Source organism: Marmota monax, unplaced genomic scaffold, assembly GCF_021218885.2.
Source record: "Marmota monax isolate L192 unplaced genomic scaffold, Marmota_monax_Labrador192_F-V1.1 WCK01_AAM20220418_F8-fsc00461, whole genome shotgun sequence".
Classification (NCBI taxonomy): Eukaryota; Metazoa; Chordata; class Mammalia; order Rodentia; family Sciuridae; genus Marmota; species Marmota monax.
The window spans coordinates 142,021-162,436 of NW_026694412.1; the positions used below are offsets into that span (position 1 = coordinate 142,021).

At 34.4% G+C, this 20,416-nt stretch overlaps 1 pseudogene; it reads left to right on the forward strand.

Moving 5' to 3' along the window:
* The first annotated feature begins 13,504 nt into the window (after nucleotides 1-13,504).
* LOC124109544 (G2/mitotic-specific cyclin-B2-like) lies at nucleotides 13,505-19,248 on the forward strand (annotated as a pseudogene).
* Nucleotides 19,249-20,416: the final 1,168 nt, after the last annotated feature.

A 20,416-nucleotide genomic window follows, 5' to 3' on the forward strand; every position in this document is an offset into this window, starting at 1 on the left:
TGCACTCCAGAAATTATTTGGTAGAGTGACTGCATCTGTTGATACAAAGCACATCTGTCCCTCCTTGGGACTGAAATGAAACCAAATGGTTTACACTGTTGTCTTAATAGCTCTAAAATTATAATTGCTATTTAATCACTACTAAATTGGACTTGGCCTTGATTTCTTGGCAATTGTTTTTATTTCATTAGTAAAATAGTAAATTTCTTTTCTTCCTCCATCTTCTGCCAAACATTTCATCCTATAATGACAATACGCAAAATACCATTTTTATAGAATTATGACCATAATTTAAAGCAAATAATATTATAATTTATCTTCTTTTCACTTAAAGATAATATTGTTATTTAGCATCATAAAAATGCAATACTAAATAACAAGTGTGATCCTGGTGAATATCATTTTCCAAGCACAAATTTCTTTTTGAATGGCAAATCAACTTCACTAATATATGTAACATGAAAATTGTGAAACTAAAATACATTTGTGTTTAAATTATATCAGATTTCTCATTTACAAACATATTATGTTGCTTCCAGTTTCCTTAGAAATCATATTCTTTTACACCCTATGAGGAGAAAGCATTTCAGTATTGAAAACCAGAAATGTTGAAAAATAGAAATTGTGGTTTGATTGTGCTCTTTTGATACCTATTCAGGAATAATGAATGAATGATACATGCATATTAACAAGTAATTTGTCTTAAAATTAAGAAGTATTTTAACATTAAACATTAGACATTAAAGCCTAAAAGCTGAACTATAACCTTAACTGAATCACTCCAACTTCTAGGCCTCAGTATTATCAACTATAAGATGAATTATTCTTCAAAATAATTTTGAAGTCCCTTAATTTCATTTATTTTAATATGAAGTAGGAGTATCAAGAAGAGTATCAAGGGGATAGTACTGGAGAAGATTTAGACCAAATTCCCAGGAGTACTCAAGACCACTCCCAAATGAACATACCAATGACATAAGAAGAGTGGACACTATGTATGCAAGCTCAATACCAACCTCACAGCCCACCCCCACCACAGATTGCTGCCCACAACCTTCTCTGATGTAGACATTCCTGAATTTCACTGCTCACTTTCTTTATTCTTTAGCACTAATTGGTTTTTAACATGTCATCACAGGGCTTGTGCCAAGGTTAGTATTTGCCAATCAATGAGCATTATAAGGCACACCTTCTTAATTAGAAAAGGCAAGGATCTTTTTTATTCCTATAATTCAAGACAACTGAAATAAATGTTAAGATGTTTTTTCTACTATGCCCAATTTGATTTTTATCATTCATTATTCAAAGACTCATTCCATAGTGTGGTTTAATGTTTTATTGTTTCCCAAGAGGACACAGGAGTTCTGCTAATAATGTCTTCTTTTCAAGGTCATTGACATATGCAACAGAAGCACTTGGGAGAAAATTCTGTGTTTGATTTAAAAGGCAGAAGTTGAACTAAAATAAACATATTGAGAAGCACTAGATGCTAAATTATTCGTTCAGGTTCTGCAACTTGAAAACTTGAATTCACTAGTGCCCAGGACACTGATATGTTGAAGTTTTAATATAAAAAGTTCTGCTCATGACTTTGCCCTGATGACATTGTGTCACTCATGTGCCAAAAAGGGCCATATGGAAAAGCACACTAGGGCATGGGCAATAAGTAATTAACTGTACCTCACTTAAAATCTTCATCATACAAGCCACAAACTCTGCTTCCCAGTGACATTAACTTACTTAAAATGAATAATGCATGGCAAGGAATGAGTCCCTTAAGTTCAAAAACGGGATTTGACTCTGTTTTAGTGCATTGCGCAGACAAGGCAAGGGCAATTCTCATTAAAAAGTTGAGCAAAAAGTCATACACTTGTGAGACACAGAATAATTACACATCCTCCCCAAAGACAAAGAACGTTAATAATGTTACCTCACTCATACCTTAAGGATCAGGCTAAAGGAAGTGATTACAGCATATAGCAATTGTCTCCAAATGTTCCTGCAAGAGATCTGATTAAATTTTTATGATATGCTGAGATACTCTTTCTTTCAAATATTTTGAAAAGACAATAAGTATAAAACAAATGTATGGGGAGATGAAGACAAAGAGAAGGAGTAATTTTTAATCCTTTTCTAGGTAAATTATTTCATTGCATTATTAAACATCTAATATGTTTACCTCATCATTAAAAATCTACTGCATTTATTAAATATATGCTTTTAATGGGTAACTATTAAAATAAAAATGAATACTATTTTCTACCAGATACTAAACTGAATACTGTATTAAAAGTATATATTAAATTATAAGTATATATTATAAGTATATATTATATATTATATAATATATATTATATATTAAATTATAAGTATATATTAAATTTTAAGTATATATTAGACAATATTTAAAGAATTGGTAATAAGAATATTCTACAATGCTTGCTTTCATGTTTAATATATCTAAACAGTGGACAAAAGTTGATAAAATTTAATTCTATCACTATATGAACAATTACTAAGTAGTTAAAGCAGATCACATAAAAAGTAATCCTTCATCATAACTTCATATTTTTTCATAATACTTAGGTTTTTGAATAATATTTAAATATAAAAATATGCCATGAAAAATAATAAAAATATATTATCCATGAGATGATGTCTTCCAAAAGTATTCAGATATTATTATAATGACAATACTTTAAATAGTCCTTATGTAGGTTTTAAAAATGAATCCTTATTAACACCCAGAATATACAAAGAACTCAAAAAACTTAACGCCAAAAAAGCAAATAACCCAAATAATAAGTGGGTAAATGAGCTAAACAGACACTTCTGAAAAGAAGAAATACTAGCACAGTATTCCACCCCTGTAATCCCAGCGGCTCCAGAGGCTGAGGGGGAAGGATCACAAGTTCAAACACAGCCTCAGCAACTTGGCAAGACCCTGACTCTAAATAAACACTTTTTTTTTTTTTTTAGGACTTGGGATATGGCTCAGTGCTTAAGCGCCCCTGGGTACAAAAAGAAGAAATAAAAAGAAACAAAGGAAGGAAGAAATACAAATGGTCAACAAACATAAGAAAAATGTTCAATATCTTTATCAATTAGAGAACGCAAATCAAGACTACACTGAGATTTTATCTCACTCCAGTCCCAGTGGCAGGATCAAGAATACAAACAATAGCTGAGTGTGGTGGCACATACCTGTCATTCCAGAAATTCAGGAGGCTAAGACAGGTGAGCACAAGTTTGAGGTCAGCCTCAGCAACATAGCAAGGCCCTAGGCCACTTAACAAGACCCTGTCTCAAAAATAAAACTGGGCTAGGATGTAGTTCAGTGGGTAAAGTGCCCCCAAATTCAATCCCCAGTGTGTGTGTGTGTGTGTGTGTGTGTGTGTACACAAACACTAATAAATGATGAAGAGGATGTTAGGGAAAAGGAACACTTTTACACTGCGGGATTGCAAATTAGTTCAACCATTAAGGAAATCAGTATGGAGTTTTCTCAAAAGACTAAGAATGGAACTACCCTATGACCCAGTTGTACCACTCATGAGTATTTATTCTAAAGAATTAATATCAGAAAAATGTATGGATACATGCAGATCCATGTTTATAGCAGCAGAATTCACATAGTCAATTTATGGAACCAGCCTAGGCATCTATCAATGGATGAATGGATAAAATGTGATATAATACACAATGAAGATCTATTTTGTAATAAAGAAGAATGAAATTTTGTTATTTTCAGGAAAATGGATAGAATTTGAGAGTATTATATTAAACAAAATAAGCCAAACTCAGAAAGTCAAGGGTTGTTTTTTCTCTCATATATGAAAGCTGGAGAGGAAAAGGGGGTGGGGGAAAGGTGGGTAGGAGCTCTTGTGAAAATAGAAGAGAGACCAGTAAAGAAAGAAACCAGGGAAGGGAAAAGGGAAGAAAAAAGGGAAATACTGGGGAAAAATATTGATCAAATCAGTTTGCTATATCATGGGCAAAAATGAATATGTAACAAAAAATCCCACATTTTGTATAATTATAATGCAACAATGGCCACATTTTTTATTTTTTTTTAGTTATAGATGGACATAATACGTTTATTTTATTTATTTATTTTATGTGGTGCTGAGGCTTGAACCCAGTGCTTCACATGTGCTAGGCAAGTACTCTACCACTGAGCCACAACCCCAGCCCAAAGGCCACATTTTTAAAGACATCACATTTGATTTTCATTAAAAATATTTTTAAACAGGGAGGAAGGACACTAACTTAAATAAATACATAGAATAGAGATAAAACAGTTTAGTGAGAAGAGATTATTACTGCTGCACAGTGCCTAGGTTAGGTATATTTATGTATTTGTGTTTCTGCATATTACATGTTTTAAATCTAGATTTAAATTAAATCACTTTTTGTTTCCTTTTCCAACACAGAAAACAAAGGGAAAGATTTACTAGACTAAATTCAGAAAAATCATTTTGAACCATGCTGCTGTATGTAAACAGTAGGTCAGGGGATTGATATTCACCAAAACCACATCACCTAGTAATCTCTTGTCCTCATGTATGAAGTAAACTCAATCCAGTTGTGCAGACTACTCTCTCAGCCTCATACCAACCAATGCTTGAAGGACAGTTCAAGTCAGGCTATTTATGGATACAGACTAATAGTAAATATAGACAAAATGAATTCATTGTATTGTTTTGTCCTGGAGAATAAGGAGCACAGGATATGAGAATGCAAAGAGGGAACCCAGATACTTGAAGCATATAAAAAGATAAGAGTTTATTTGTGCTACATAGCATTTGGATAAGTAGCTATTAATTCTCCATCATGAAAAACTACCATTAGAAATCTAATATTTGGGCTGGGGATGTGGCTCAAGCGGTATCGCGCTCGCCTGGCATGCGTGCGGCCCGGGTTCGATCCTCAGCACCACATACATACAAACAAAGATGTTGTGTCCGCCGAAAACTAAAAAATAAATATTAAAAATTCTTTCTCTCTCTCCCTCCCTCTCCCACTCTATCTTTAAAAAAAAAAAAGAAATCTAATATTTACCTAAATAGTTGTTACCTAGCTTAAAAAGCAGAACAGAAAGAATAATTGAACTCTTATATTACCAGATATTTTATTGTTTGAGTACAAAAATATTAAAACATCCGTAAGACAACTCAAGTACCAGTACATGAAAGTAAACATTGGTCAGTCATAAGAAAGAGATACAGGAAATGTGTATGTGTGATCACATTACCCCATTCTAAATTGGCAGTTTAGTTGAGATTTGGAAACAACAAAAGATAATTGTGTTTCCTTTTGAATAATTTAGACTTCCAGCTCTGATTCATCGTGGCTGAGTTTACTACAACTAGTCCATTCATTTCATCTTTATCAGAAGAAAGTACAAAACAAAAAGACTTTAATTAACCAAATAAGCAGAATCTGGGAGCTAAGCAATTTCAGTCTTAAATTGGATCAGTAATATATCTGAAAACATCTCGCTCACATTAACCTAAGTTGTATAGATGGCTGTAGTAGTGCTGAAATATTTATCTCTCTCTAGAGATGGCTGGACTTCAGTTAAAGAGACTCTTTCTGTAGAAAAAGTATATGAGATATATGCTTATAAAGCTGAAACATCAGGTAAAACCAGTCTGTGGGTGATCAGCAAGGAGTTAATTTAAACAAGTAGTTATCAAACTTCAATGACTATGACTTCTTCAGGGAGCTAGTTACAAGGATAGTTTTCTGGACTTACCCCCAGAGATTCTGATTCAGTTGATGTCGGATTGGATCCAGGAATTTGCCTTTAATAAGTGACTAAACCATTAGGAACAGTGGGGCACACCTGTAATCCCAGCAACTTGGGAGACTAAGACAGGAGGATTGTGAGTTCAAAGTCAGCCTCAGCAATTTAGTGAGGGCCTCAGCAACTCAGTGAGACTCTGTCTTTAAATAAAATACAAAAAAGGGCTAGGGATGTGGCTCAGTGGTTAAGTGGGTTCAATCCCCGGCACGAGAAAAAAAAAAGTAACCAAACCACTGCTGGGACATGAGGCAATTTTGAGGAGCACTTATATAAAAGGCAAAAGCCCAAACTTAAGTGATTCCTACAAAATTAATCTACTTAAATTGTTTCCTTAATTGCTTAGATTAAAAGTAGCTGAAAGACGTTAAATATAAGAAATTTTTGTGGGAAGCACGAATCTATCCAGTGTTTACTCTCGCAAAGATAAGTTTCTGAGAGCCTTCATGCTGTTTTGGTTTCTCTCTCCTCTTGTGTGTACAAACACACACACACACACACACACAGGATTTATTGTCCCATTTAAAAGTAAAGCAAAGCATAAACCTTCACAATTCTTGGTATAGGGCTTTGTAAAGTAAGAAGTACTATTTGAGCAGTTTTCATTCTATTAATGTCAACTGAAAAGGCCCAGAAAATATAAAATGTAAAAATACTCATTGGAAGCCAAGTGTAGTCACCAAACTCCAAAATGTTTGAAGAGCCATTACCACCTAGTGAGAAGATAAAAACAGACTTCATGCCAACAAATGAAAAATTTAGATGTAATGACTAACTTTAGAGACACAGAATTCATAAAGATTGACAAAAAAATATAAAATCTGAATTATTCTATATATGTAAAATAATTATATCTATAAAATCATTAAATATAAAATTAAATACTTTTCTACAAAGAAAATTCGAGTACAAATTTTTTTACCAATGACTTCTGATAAAACATTGAAGAAGAAATTATGTATATCTTATACAATCACTTTCAGAGCAACAAATGAGACTACTTGAGTTTACAACATTGCCATAACTTTTATAGCAATTATTGAGGGCCATGTCAAGAAAAGAACTATACAAATCTCTCACAAGAACACAGGTACACACATCTTAAGCAGTGTATTAGTGACTGAATTCAGCAAGATATTAGAAGGAGAAGGAGAAGAAGAAGAAGAAATCATGACAATGTTGGGTTTCTTTATGGAATACAAGGTTATTTTGACACTTGAGAAACATCATATATCATAACATTAATAGTCTAGAAAGAAAAAAATTGCATAATCTTTCCAATTCAATACGCATGCCTCCCCAAAACTAATCAAATTAAGAGGAGGGAGGTCATTACTAATACAAAAAGGAGAATATTTTTTAAGATACATACATTTTACTTGAAAGAATAATACTAAAAACTTTCCCCTATGAAATTGAGATCATGATTATAGCTCTGTTTAGATTATATTGAGGGTTCCAGTGTGCAATAACATAGTAAAAACAAATAGTTGGAAAAGAAAAGAAGAAAAGAGTAGTTATTCAAAGAGAGACCCATAAGCGTAAAATGAAAAAAATACAAGTGGTGTTACATTCTACTCAATTTTTCCCAAGAGGTTCTTTTTCCACTATCATGCACCTAAAAATGTATTGTTTTCCATAATCAGAAAGTGAACAACAATGTATATAGTGGATTAGTATACTTTCATATACTTCCTTGTGCTGTAATTGAGAGGGCCCAGATGCAATAACACTCCAGGGACAATATCACACCTACTCTCCAGACCTTGGCTTCTAATATCTTTCTCCAATAAAAATAATTAGAGTTTGTTGGGGGCGGAAGAGTTGATTCTAGGACTGGAACAAGAAATACACAAGAAAAATCCAGAGTAACTTGTAATGGCATAAAGCAAGGAAGTTCTCAAAGAAACTCTACAACCATGGGAAGAAGGAGGTCAAAGGTAGTTAAAAGAGCTAATGATGGCTAAAGCTAAAGTAATTTAAGCAAACAAATAAATAATATTGCTTTATAACAAATTTTAAATATATATATATATATATATATATATATATATATATATATATATCTTTGTGTGCATACAGATATGAATACATGATTAAACAATAAACTAACAGTAAAGAGTAGACAAATTTCCCATGCATAAAAATTCCAGATAAGTTCTATAGATGCTCTGCCATCAAGGAAATGAAGCATAAAACTTCACTTTGGCTGTGCATAAGGACTTGCTTCCAAAGAATACAGTATGAAAAGGAATGTAAAACAATAACTTTTTAGAGGAGACAACTGAAAAAAAAAAAAAAAAAAAAAAAACACCACAGCCAGGTGATCAAGTTTAACATCTACAGTGATAAAGTTGATAGAAAGTGTCTTTTATATTATTTGATGAGAATAGCATATACCTTTCTGGTTTTCCAACTGCAACCCCATAACCCCAGCCTAATCATGAGAAAAACATGAGGCAATTATCAATCTGGGAATGTTCTATAAAATATCTATTTTAGTATGCTTCAAAACTGTGAAGGTCATGAAAAACAAGAAATGCCTGAGAAACTGTCAGAGTCTAAATAAGCCTAAGCAATAACTCTGATGAACATGGATACAAAAATTCTAAGCAAAATACTATCAAGTCAAATTCAGCAGCACACTAAAAAGATCACTCACCATGATCAAGTGGGGATTCATCCCAAGCATGTAAAGATAGCTCAACATAAATCAATAAGTGGAATGGTTAACATCAACCTAACAGAAGACAAAAAACATATGATCATTTCAATAGACACAGAAAGAGCATTTGATAAAATTCAACCTCTCTTCATGATAAAAATTCTCAATACTTTAGGTACAGAAGAAAAGTACTAGAATACAAAACTACGCAAATAATATCATACTGGAGAAAAGCTGATTTTTTTTTTTTTTTGTAACATCTGGAACAAAACAAGAATGGCCATTTTTACAACTTCTATTCAACATTATAGTCAGAGTAATAAAATAAAACCTATCCAATTTGAAAAGGAAAAAGTCAAATTGTTCCTATTTGTAGTTTACATGGTTACAATGTAGAAAGTCCTAATGATTTCACCTAATAGTATTAGAATTAATAAATGAATTCAGTAAAGTTTCAAGCTGCTGCAGTCTGGCTGCAGCAAAATAACCCGGGGGGTGGGGGGGGTGACGAGCAACTTGTGTACATTGATACAGCAGGAGTGGGAGCCGTTTATTGTAGGACAGGAGGGATATATATACATTACACACAGCTTATCTTAATTAACATAAACTAGATACAGCAGTCAACCAATAAGGAATCTCCACACTAAATGGCTCGCTGGCGTTACTTCACAAACCACTCCCTCTCACAAAATGCCAGGCGCCATCTTGACTTGTTTACAGACTCTAACATTAAGCTATAAAACCAACATACAAAAATAACTAGTGTTCTGTTCATCAATAGCAAACCGTCTGAAAAAACGAAGAAATCAATCTCATTTATAATAGCTATCAAAATTGAAAACTAGGAATAAATTTAACCAAGGGGGATAAACATCTCTAGGATTGAAGAGAAAAACTGAAGACAAGTAAATAAGTTGAAAGACATTCTGGGTTCATGGATTAGAAAAATCAATATTACCAAAATGTCCCAAAGGCATATTCATATTTAATGCAAATTTTATCAAAATATCAATGTCATACTTAACTGAAATAGAAAAAAAAATCCTAAAAATCATATGAAGCAGAAAAAAAAATATTAGCTGAACTATCTTGAGCAAAAAGGATGAAGTTGGAAATAACATACAAACTGTCTTCAAAATGTACTACCAAGCTGTAGTAACAAAAATAAAAGATACTGTCATAAAGTATCATACCCATAGTCATTGGAATGTAATAAGGAACACAGAAATAAACTCACAAACTTACAGTCACATGACTTTCAAAAAATGTGTCAACACATTTAGCCAAAGACCTTCTCTTTGGTAAATACTTCTGAGAAAAATGGATATGGATAAGTAAAAGAATGAGACCAAAGAATTCCAAGATGGTGGTTCAGAAGAATTCACAGTGTTTTAGCAGCTTTCCCAGAGTGAATTAAATAAGCCAGTTTGCAGCAGTAGAGAAATTTCTCTACCGAAGTAGAGAAATTGGAGAGAAAGCCAGGTAATAACTCAGTGAACTAGTATTCAAAGGAAAACAAAAATATTGTTTCCTAGAAAAGAAATCAATAGAATTAGTGAAGTCAATGGAGGACAGTGGTATTATCAGTCATGCTATGGCTCAGTAGGGGAGGGGAAGGATTCCTTCCTCAAGAAGAAAGACACTTTTCCAGGAGCTTAAGGAAAGCAGATGCTAATCAACATATCCACAAATGGAGCAGATCCTAAATTCAAAAAAGCTAGGCTGTGTTTATCAGGGAAAAAGCCTGAAGTTCCTAGTTGGAGAGAGAAATGGCAATCCCAAGAGTTACCTAAATCTTCAGGGGTGATCAGAGCTAGGGAAGCACTAACATCTTGAAAGGACTTATTGAGATGACTTGGAACTCCTACAGCTTACCACTGTTTTTCATTTTCTTCTTTTTTTCCGCCATGTTCACATTTTATTATCTCTTTATTTATTTATTTTTGTTGTTGTTGGATACTTGCTTTTTGAATATACAAGGCCAAAACCCACATAGGCAATACTTTTCACTGAATCATTGGTGCCAAACAGCTGCTTTCTGAGCATAGAACACCCTTCTGGGCATAGCAGGTTGGGGAAGAACAAAGGGTGCTTCATTTGGAATCTGACAGTCTGATCTGTGAAATACAGTGTGTCTGACAGGGGACAGGAATCTGGGTAGGAGGAGAGTAGATGCAATATCCCAAGCCCACCCTTCCCCAAGCTTAGCACAAGGACAAAAGGCACATTTCAAGCCAGATCAGTCTACAGAGAAAGAAGGTAAGCTTGTTGATCCAATGCCTTGACAGATTCCACTCTCACCCCAGGACAAGACAACAAAGCCATTCTGAAAGAGAAAAACAGTTTACTCATCCCACTCCCCGCTAAAAAGACTGGTAAGGCAAGATGGGTGTTTTAGTCAGCTTTTTCACAGCTGTGACTGTGAAAAAAAAGACCCCATTGGAACAACTGTAGAGGAGGAAAATTTTATTTGAGGGCTCACAGTTTCAGAAATCTTAGTCCTTAGAAGGCTGGCTCCATTTCTCAGGCCTCAAGGTGAGGTGGAACATCATGATGGAAGAGTGTAGCAGGGGGAACCAGCTCACCTGGTGGTCAGGAAGTAGAGAGAGAGAGTGAGAGACTCCATTTGTTGGATACAAATATATACCCCAAAGCCACAGCTCCATTTAACCACTTCCTCCAGCCACACCAGACCTGCCTCCAATTACCACTCAATTAATCCCATTAGGGATTAATTCACTGGTTAGGTTGAGGCTGTAACCCAATCACTTCTCCTCCAAACTTTCTTTCATTGTCTCACATGTGAGCTTTGGGGGGACACCTCACATCCAAACCATAACAAGGGGATTGAAATCTGCGTGTAATACTCATCCTAACAAGTTTGGTTGACTTGGAGGAAGAGCTGAAATCAAAATAGATTTACATTTTAAGGTCTTCTTCACAGATGGCAATTTCTAAAAATAGAAACATCAGAATCGAAAGGCTATTTTCAAAAACTTTTGCAACAATTAATCTGAACCTCTGAGTGATGAACAGCATATTAATTGATTGATGTTAACTAATAACTAGTCTCACTCACAACTATTCCACATCAACCTCGTTTTCTGCACCCACTTCACTCTTCGTATTTTAACCTCTGTCTCCTCACCCACTATCTTCTTTGCATTTTTTCTTTTCTTTTTCTTTTCCCTCTCTTTATTTTTTATCCCATTTCAAATTCAACATAAAATTATTAGTATGTAGCCATTTTTGCCTATGTTATATTAGTCCTCACTCAATTCCTCCTCAGTTAATAGAATTATATAGATCTTTAGAAAATACATTTATAGTATATGTTAATATGTGATTTATTTTTAAACTACTGCTGTTACTTGCACTCTCTCCTTTCAAAAAGTTGTTGGAGGTTGAAATTAACATTTGGATGTCACTGAGCATCTGTTGACACTAAGATACACTGACAGCACAGGACAAATGCTCCCCTCATAAAAGAGAAAGAGAAATCCATTTCAGCATATGTACAAGTCTAATACCTCTGAGAACACCAGAGAAGAGCAAACAAATCTACTCCCTCCACAGAACTTAAAATTCTCCAACAAAGGAACTCATAGTTATTGAAATGGATGAAATTCCAGAAAAAAATTACAAAAAAATATTGATTTTTAAAATGGTTACTGAGCAAAAAGAAGACCTAAAAATAAAAGAAAGAATGAATGAATAAGGAGTATAAACATAGGAGATAAAAGATAATGTCAATACGGGAGATTCTGAAAAGAAGCCAATCAGAACTCCTAGAAATGAAAGACAAAATAAATTAAATAGAAATTTTACCTGAAAACACCAACAGATTAGATTATGTAGAAAACAGAACTTCAGACCCTGAAGACAGGGTATATGAACCTTAACTCCCAGTAAACAATAAAGAAAAAAATAGGACCATGTCCAAAATATATAAGAACCCAGGGACAACATTAAGAAACTAAACATAAGAGTCACTAGAATTGAAGAAGGCATGGAAATGCACGTTAATTATATTATGAATTTTTTCAATGAAATAACAGCAGAAAACTTTCCAAACTTTAAGAATGAGAAGGACATCTGCAAAAAGACCACATAGAACACCAAATAGACAATAGCAGAAAATAACTTCCATAAGATTCATTCTATCAAAATACCTAACACAGAGAACAAGGATATAATATTAAAAGCCAGAAGAGAAAATCAAGTCACATTTAAAGGAAAACAAATAAGGCTGACTTCTGATCATTCAGCTCAGACTCTAAAATCCAGGAGGGCCTGGAATTAGATAACCCAAGCTCCAAAAGAGAGCAATTGCTAAACAAGATAGTTATATCCAGCAAAGCTATCATTCAGAATTGTTAAAAAATAAAAAATAAAAAACAATTCTTTCAATACAAAGATAAATGAAAAGAATGCAAGACCACTTAGCCAACACTACAGAAAATGCTTGCAAAAATGTTCTAAACAGAAGAACCTTAGAACAAACCCCAGAGCTCTCAAATGGATAAAGCTCACTGGAAGAGCAATCAAGAAAATGTAAATTAGGAGCTAATTAAATATATGAAACAATCAAAATGGAAAGAAATAATAAACATTGCTCCACAATAACTTTGATGATAAATGATCTCAATTCTCCAATTAAAATATATAGAATGGCAGAATGGATTTTAAAACGTATCTAATTATAGCTGTTCTCAAGAGACTCATAGGCAAAGATCCACAGGCTGAAAAAAAGACATTCCATGCAACTAGTTCTTGAAATAAACAGAATATTCGTATTTTAAAAAAAATTCAAGCAAACAGAAGAGAAAGCAATTTTACTAAATAAGGGTAGAGAGAACTCTCCAATAAGAATATGTAATAATGAATCCTAGAACAAGGAGACTTGGCAGAATATTCCAGCTGTGCCTTCCCAGAGTGCAGGCCAACTGCACCACAGACAATAGCTCCCCTCCCCTCCAGTCCCTATCCCTCCCTGGGCCAGGCTGGCACACTTGTCTTTTTCTTCCCGAATGGCCCTGCTCCGATGCCTACAGGTATCCACTGATTTAGAGAATATTGACACAGGATTTAATTCTAAAGCTAAGAGTCTTGTAACTATTAAGCATGGGGTTTTACAAGAAATTAGAAATAGTTACAACCAGAGCAGCACAAGTAGTGAAGAAAACTCAAACCACCAATGTATCAGTTCAGCCCACCAATGCAACAAATATCAACAAACAACTGAAACCTACTACTTCTGTGAAACTGCTACAAATGGAAATGTTGGCCCGAAAGGATCCTTCTCCAACACCTGAGGATGTTCCCATGGAGGAAGAGAGCCTCTACCAAGCTTTTCCTGATTCTTTGCTCTGCAAAATCAAAAACAAGCATAAAGAGGATTGGAAAAATCCTCAGCTCTACAGTGACTACATTAAGGATATCTACCAGTATCTAAAACAGCTTGAGGTTTGTCAGGGGCTAGAAGGAAATTCTCCTTCAAAGAATAGCCTGACAGCCCCCTGGGAGACATCCTGCAGCTACCTATCTCCCTGGGACATCCTGCGGTTATCAGGATCAGACATCTTGCAGCTGGCAGTTTTACCACCCACATCCAGCAATTGCTGATTAGAGAGCTTCCCCATCCCCAGCATATAAATACCCCTGTGTGAACAATAAAAGTTTGCAGCTTGATCAGAATTCCTGTCTCGCTGTCATCCTTCGTGTCTCTTGTCCCTTCATTCCTCCCCATCTAGGTTCGCTGCCCACATTGATGTGTCCTGCCAGTTGGGACAGAGGTTTTGTAATCCATTAACCACATTTCTTAGATGGAAGAGATATAAATGGACATATGCTATTCTGGTGGACTGGCTGGTTCAAGTCCACTCCAAGTTTAGGCTTCTGCAGGACATCTGTACATGCACATTACTGTCATGGATTGATTTTCACAGGTTCAGCCAGTCTCCTGTTAGAAGCTTTTGTTGGTTGGGATTACAGGTCTGCTATTGGCTTCCAAGTATGAGGAGATGTTTTTTCCAAATATTGAAGACTTTATTTACATCACAGACAATGCTTATACTAGTTCTCAAATCCAAGAAGTGGAAACTATTTTTGAAAGAACTAAAGTTTGAGTTGGGTCGACCCTTGCCACCACACTCCTAAAAGCCAGCAACAAAAGCTGGGGAAGTTGATGTTGAACAGCACACATGAGCGGAATATCTGATGGAGCTGACTCTTTCAATCAGGCAAGAGAAGGAAAAGAGAAGAAAAAGGAAAAGGAATTTTTAAAAGGATCTCAGAAAAATAGAGAGAAGACCAGAAGAGTAGAGGAGGGGGATAAAAGGGGAGAGAGAGGGAGTTAGGACATGAAGAACTACAGAGAAATAAAATCTACCAAATTATACTGTCTATGTATAAATACACCACAATGAATTCTGAGGAAGTTGGATGAATCGTGCCTACTAATACTGAAATCAATAGGAATAATAAAAGGACTCGCACCAAATAGGTTTTAAATCAAATCCAAAATCCTCACTGTATTTTGGGAGAAAACTGAAAGGCAATTACTAACTGTATAATCAGAAGATGTGATTTTTCAGTGGAAAAAATATTTTATAATAGGTTATGAGAAGCATAGCATAAATTTTATAGAACTTTAGCTTCATTCTTCCAGGTCAGGAAATGCAGAAGGTCGGGGTGAGAAAAGAGCTCTGAGCAATACTGGTACTATAAGAGCATGGTCTTATAGACTTGGGACTAAATGACAAACTTGTCATTCATGAGTTTGTGATTATTACCAAAGTACAAGGCCATCTCATTTCCTCATGTGAAAAAAATAGAAATACTGTCTCAAAAGTGCCTGGTAAAGATTAAACAAAATAGTGTTGGACTCTTAATAAAATCTCAAAAAAAAATGTTTACATTCTACATTCTCTTCCTCATCTTATACTTCCTAATCTGTCTAGTGGGAGTTTGATTGTAGTCCTATATAGAAAAATTTAGAATATAAAATATTTTGATAATCCATTAACTAGCCTTACCAGTTAAGAAGGTTCATATTAGACTTAATTTATGATCAATGAAGAACTTCTGTTAGGTCATAAATTAGCTTCTTGTTTTTCTTCGTACACTGTCTTAGGCATTAGGAGAAGAAGGGTGCCGTGAGTCTCAATGCCATGTATGAAGGATAAGCAAATATCTTTCCAGGGTGCCACTTTGCTAAAAGCCTGCCATATGTCCATGATGCACTGAAGCATTAACAGCACATCTCATTTTATATCCCCACTTGACAAGCACAACTTAAAGCAAGAATGAGCTTGCACTAAGTATGCTTGTCTAATTCCCATTACTGCTAATTATGTGCACACAGCAGGAAGGCCACATCTCTTCAAAATAAGACTTATTTTTCAAGAGATAGAGTACAAAAGTCAGTAAGCTTTCAAAACAGAAAATGATTTAAGACATTTATTAACATTTATATACCTGCAAATAATGTATTTTAGACCTTAACTACAATTCAGTTGTGGCCACATACCCTATATGAGCTTTCAAAAAACAAAAATTTTTACCCTAATGCCTAGCAAGACCTAGTGGCAATTTGTCTTCATAAAGAACCCTGGCAATGCTATTTTCTGAATTGCAAAGTAGAAAAATTGTCTCAAGGCTAAGTTGCATCAGTAAAAGGAATGAAACACACAAAAGTAAAAACCTCCCTATATCTCTTTATTTGAGTTCTATTAAACTAGAGTGTGCCATTTTAAAAAGGAAATGAGAAAATTTTCAACCAGTTTTTCAGGTGATTTTCAATTTTGATCTTTCTGATTATATAAGGAAATACTCATAAAATGTTTTGGGCATAACAATACAATATAAGACATTATAGGATATACTATATAAACACTTTTTTCAATGCAATTTCCCCAGGATATTTATGATGTAATCAAAGGTTAAAACCTAACATGTTTTCAGTCATTCACTATGAAGTACCTATTATCAAGGTTTTTAAGATTATAGGACTTCAGAGAGAAAGTATATTATTTTCATAAGGTGTGAAAATATGATATTGTCCAAGATGCAGAGGCTTACATTATTGCTATAGTAAAGAAAATTGAAAATACTCTTTTATTAAAATCTGCCTATATTTCTATGAGAAATCATTTTCTGATGGAATATTCAATAGAAAAACAAAATTCCTTTTTACACCACAATAAAAATAGCAAAAAGAGTCAAAATTCAAAGCTTGGAGAAAAACAGAGTTTACACTTATCTTCTTTATCCCTAGTTGACAGAATATATATTGTTACTTTCATCCAAATCCCAATCCAACTCAGTATCTCTGAAGATTGATTGCTACTATTGTGCCTTTTGCCAAAGGATCTCTCATTAGATTTCCAACCTGTGAAAATTCTTGAGATTTTATAGTTTGAGTCTTTCCACCTTAAATTTTATTGATCAGAAGTGTTTGAAGCATTTTATGGAAGGGAAACCTTATGTCTACCCTATGCTTACTTTAAAGTGTATTTTTATAAATGGATGTTCTCTATCCAATGAAGTGGAATCATCATATTCAGTTCACATACAAGTTACTGTAAGTGCCTCAGAGGAGAGAGCAGAGACCCATCATTAAGTAAGTTCATGTATGGCAAGAATTGAACCATTTGCTTCTCTAATCTTATCCTATTCTCAAATTACACCCAATTTTATCTGTGTCATCTTCAAAATGGAAAAATAGCAAAAACAAAAATCACAGGTTATTGTCTTATTTAGATGGTTAAGTCTTTTTACTGTTGTCAACACATGGGCCTAAAAGTCTCAATTGAAAAGCAGGGTTTTTATGAGTATAAAACTGACCCCCCAAACAGCAATTGTAATAGTGAGCAACACATTATTTGGCCCCCACATATCCTCTCCAACTAAGCTTCAAAAGCTCCTCCAAGTTAAACTGAGGGCAATTTATGCTTCAAGTGGATAGAGACAAATATCCTGAAAATGATAAAATACCTACTTCTCCTCTGCTTCAAAACAATCAGTCTGTTTAGTTCTCAAAAGATCAAAATAAAGTGTATTTTCTAAGCCAGGTTTAGGACTAGTCCTAGAACACTGTTCAGGAAAAATGTACATGTTCAATGGTGGAATGAAATTGGCCAAACTATCTCATGTATAGAATAGACCATATTGAATTTCACCTTTATGTATATCTATAAAGCACTAATTAAAAAAAATGTAAATAAATAGATGGAAGACCAGTAGAGTAGAGGGAAGAAAATAGAAGGAGGGAGGAGGGGAAGGAAAGGGAAATACTGGTGATAAATTGGAGCAAATTATATTCCATTTTTGTATAATATGTAAAAATGAACCCCAATATCATGTACAACTGTATGTACTAATAAAAAATGCATTTATCCAATAACTGAGAATCAGTTTACTAAACTTCCACAATTGAAGATAAAATGTGAACATGCCGACTCTATTCATGTTGATGGATAAACAGATAAAGACTTCTAAGAACAGACAAAAGAGCAATTGTGAACTAACAAGGCATTTCATAAGTTGAATAAATGCAAAATAATTTTTAAGAGGCTTGGAATTGGTTCAACCTGGTTGGTTATTCTAGGCATAATTAGGATTGGTTGATTCTTTATTCTTTTTAAGTGAATTGGATGAATACTTGAAAGTTGACGAGGGGTACAAATCAAGATTCTGGAAACAAAATAAATAAGTAGTTCTAAATGTGTGTGGTAGTGCCTGGTTAAAGGGAGACTCAATGACATAGCTGTAGCCTGGTCCTTTGACTCACAGGAGAGAACCAATAGGTAGTCATTAGGCTGCTATCAAAGTGGCAGGAGTCACAACATCAACTGTTGTTTGCTGCATATTTCTTCCTTATCTCTTTAACAATCCTACCCTGTTAACAGTAGAAAAACAAACAAACAAACAAATAAATAGGAAAAAGCTTTAAAAATGTGATTTCTCCACATAGCTAATTGACAATCCTTTCAAATCAGCACATTTGAAGGAAAACAGATTTTTCTCTATACTTATATTACATAAAATTTTCACAAGATTGCTCATTACACTGATCAGTATTATGATTTCCTTTAAAAATAAGCATTTATTAGCTGAAATTTATAAATCACATTCACATGTCTATAGGCAAAAACTTCTTTTCCAAGAGTTCCCTAATTCTGACACAGAAACCAAACAAATCCTCATTCCAAGCCTCAGATTGACTTTTGCCATTTCATTTACCCTAACCAGTAAGCCTAGCCCTCCTTTTACCATCACAGGAGATCCTTTCCTTCAGTTTCCTCTTAGGTCCAGTAACACCCTCCCCCTTGCCATTCAAATACATCATGTACGTTCCTAAAGGAGTAAACTTTACATGTCCTACTGTTGGTTATAGCCTCTGTTCAGATGGCTTCAACAGTTCTCAAACACCACAAGTAAAGTCCAGGTACCATGGGAAGGATAAGAGGAAGACATCCAAGTCCACGATATCATCTGACCACAGCCTTTGACACAATCTTTCCCATTGCTCCTCTTCAAATTGTGTTATGCTCTAAACTGTTAGATTCCCACCTCAGACTGTACTGCAAGCCCTTCTTTGCAGCCTGCATGATATTCACTTTCTAAGTGCTTCTTTCTCTTCCTCAGGCTCCTCAACTCTTCTATAAATTATTTACTTGCCAATTCTGGCTTACCTTCCTCAGATCTCTGCTCAGATTCTATCTCCTCTGGAAATGAAGAAACTCCTTCTCTGAAAGTTCAGACCAGATAAAGACCTTTGTTCCATACTCTCCTGGAATGTATGCTTCTTCTTTATACTGTTCTTAGCACAGGTGACAAATTAAATATTCACATAATTATTTGTCTAATTCTGCTTCTGCCTCAAGGCAGCAAACATCATGAGGGAAAAGACTGAATTTATTTTTTTCCTATATTCCTAATACTTGGGAAGGCAATAACCATTTCTCCTTCTTACCTTTTCTGTGCAATTTCACAGTTCTTAAAGAGAGTGGTTCTCAAACAGACTGTGCATGGTGTCATGATGATGTGTAGGTGTCTTATCTGTAGCCTTCATGCTTTATTTACCTGCTTCTCTCTGGCAGCACATTGCACAAATATGTGAAGTTAGTGTGTGGAAATGATTGTATAATCTAGTTGAATTTAAAAAAGCATTAAATAAATACTTTTTCATGCTGAAAATTCACATCTAAAAAAATCAATCTCTGCCAGATTGAGATTATTAGCTCTGACTTCAGATAATTAGTATAAATTTCTATTCAAGAGATAATAAATGAAGGGATCTTTTTTCTTCAATTTCATTAAAGTGAAAGTCTTAAACCCTGAACTTCTCTATTGATTCTAAATACATTTATTTTTATTGTGGTGTATACCTTATAGTTACTTTTCATTTACGTACTTCAAATTCCTTTCAACATTTTCTTTTTTGTCTACATGTTATAGATGACTTCAAACAGAAATATGTCAATATGCTAAAGGTCAGGTTTTTCCCCAAAACATGAAATATTTACTATACTTTTGGTTCTCCTTCTTTGTCAATTGCATCCTACCAACTTTTGCTGAGGATTGACAATGTGCCAATAGTTCCTGAATTTCCATTGCAGCTCCAGAATTACTACATGGAAATACAGTATCATGCTTGAGTCTAACTCAGGGACATGTATAGAATTTTATAGTAAATATGCTGTTTTTATTTAAACTCTTATGTCCATTTGGAGTGACATAGACCAAAGTTGATAGAGATTATGGGGAACATACTTTCTCACCACCATCAGTTGATGGCACCACTAGCAAGGTCAAGAAAATCCTAGTATTACTATAATATTAAAGGCAAGTTTTTCTCTTGTTCAAAAAGTGAAAAATAGGCATCCATTTTTATTCTTCTCCTGTCAACAGCCTTATAAAAAAGGTAGAATATTTAC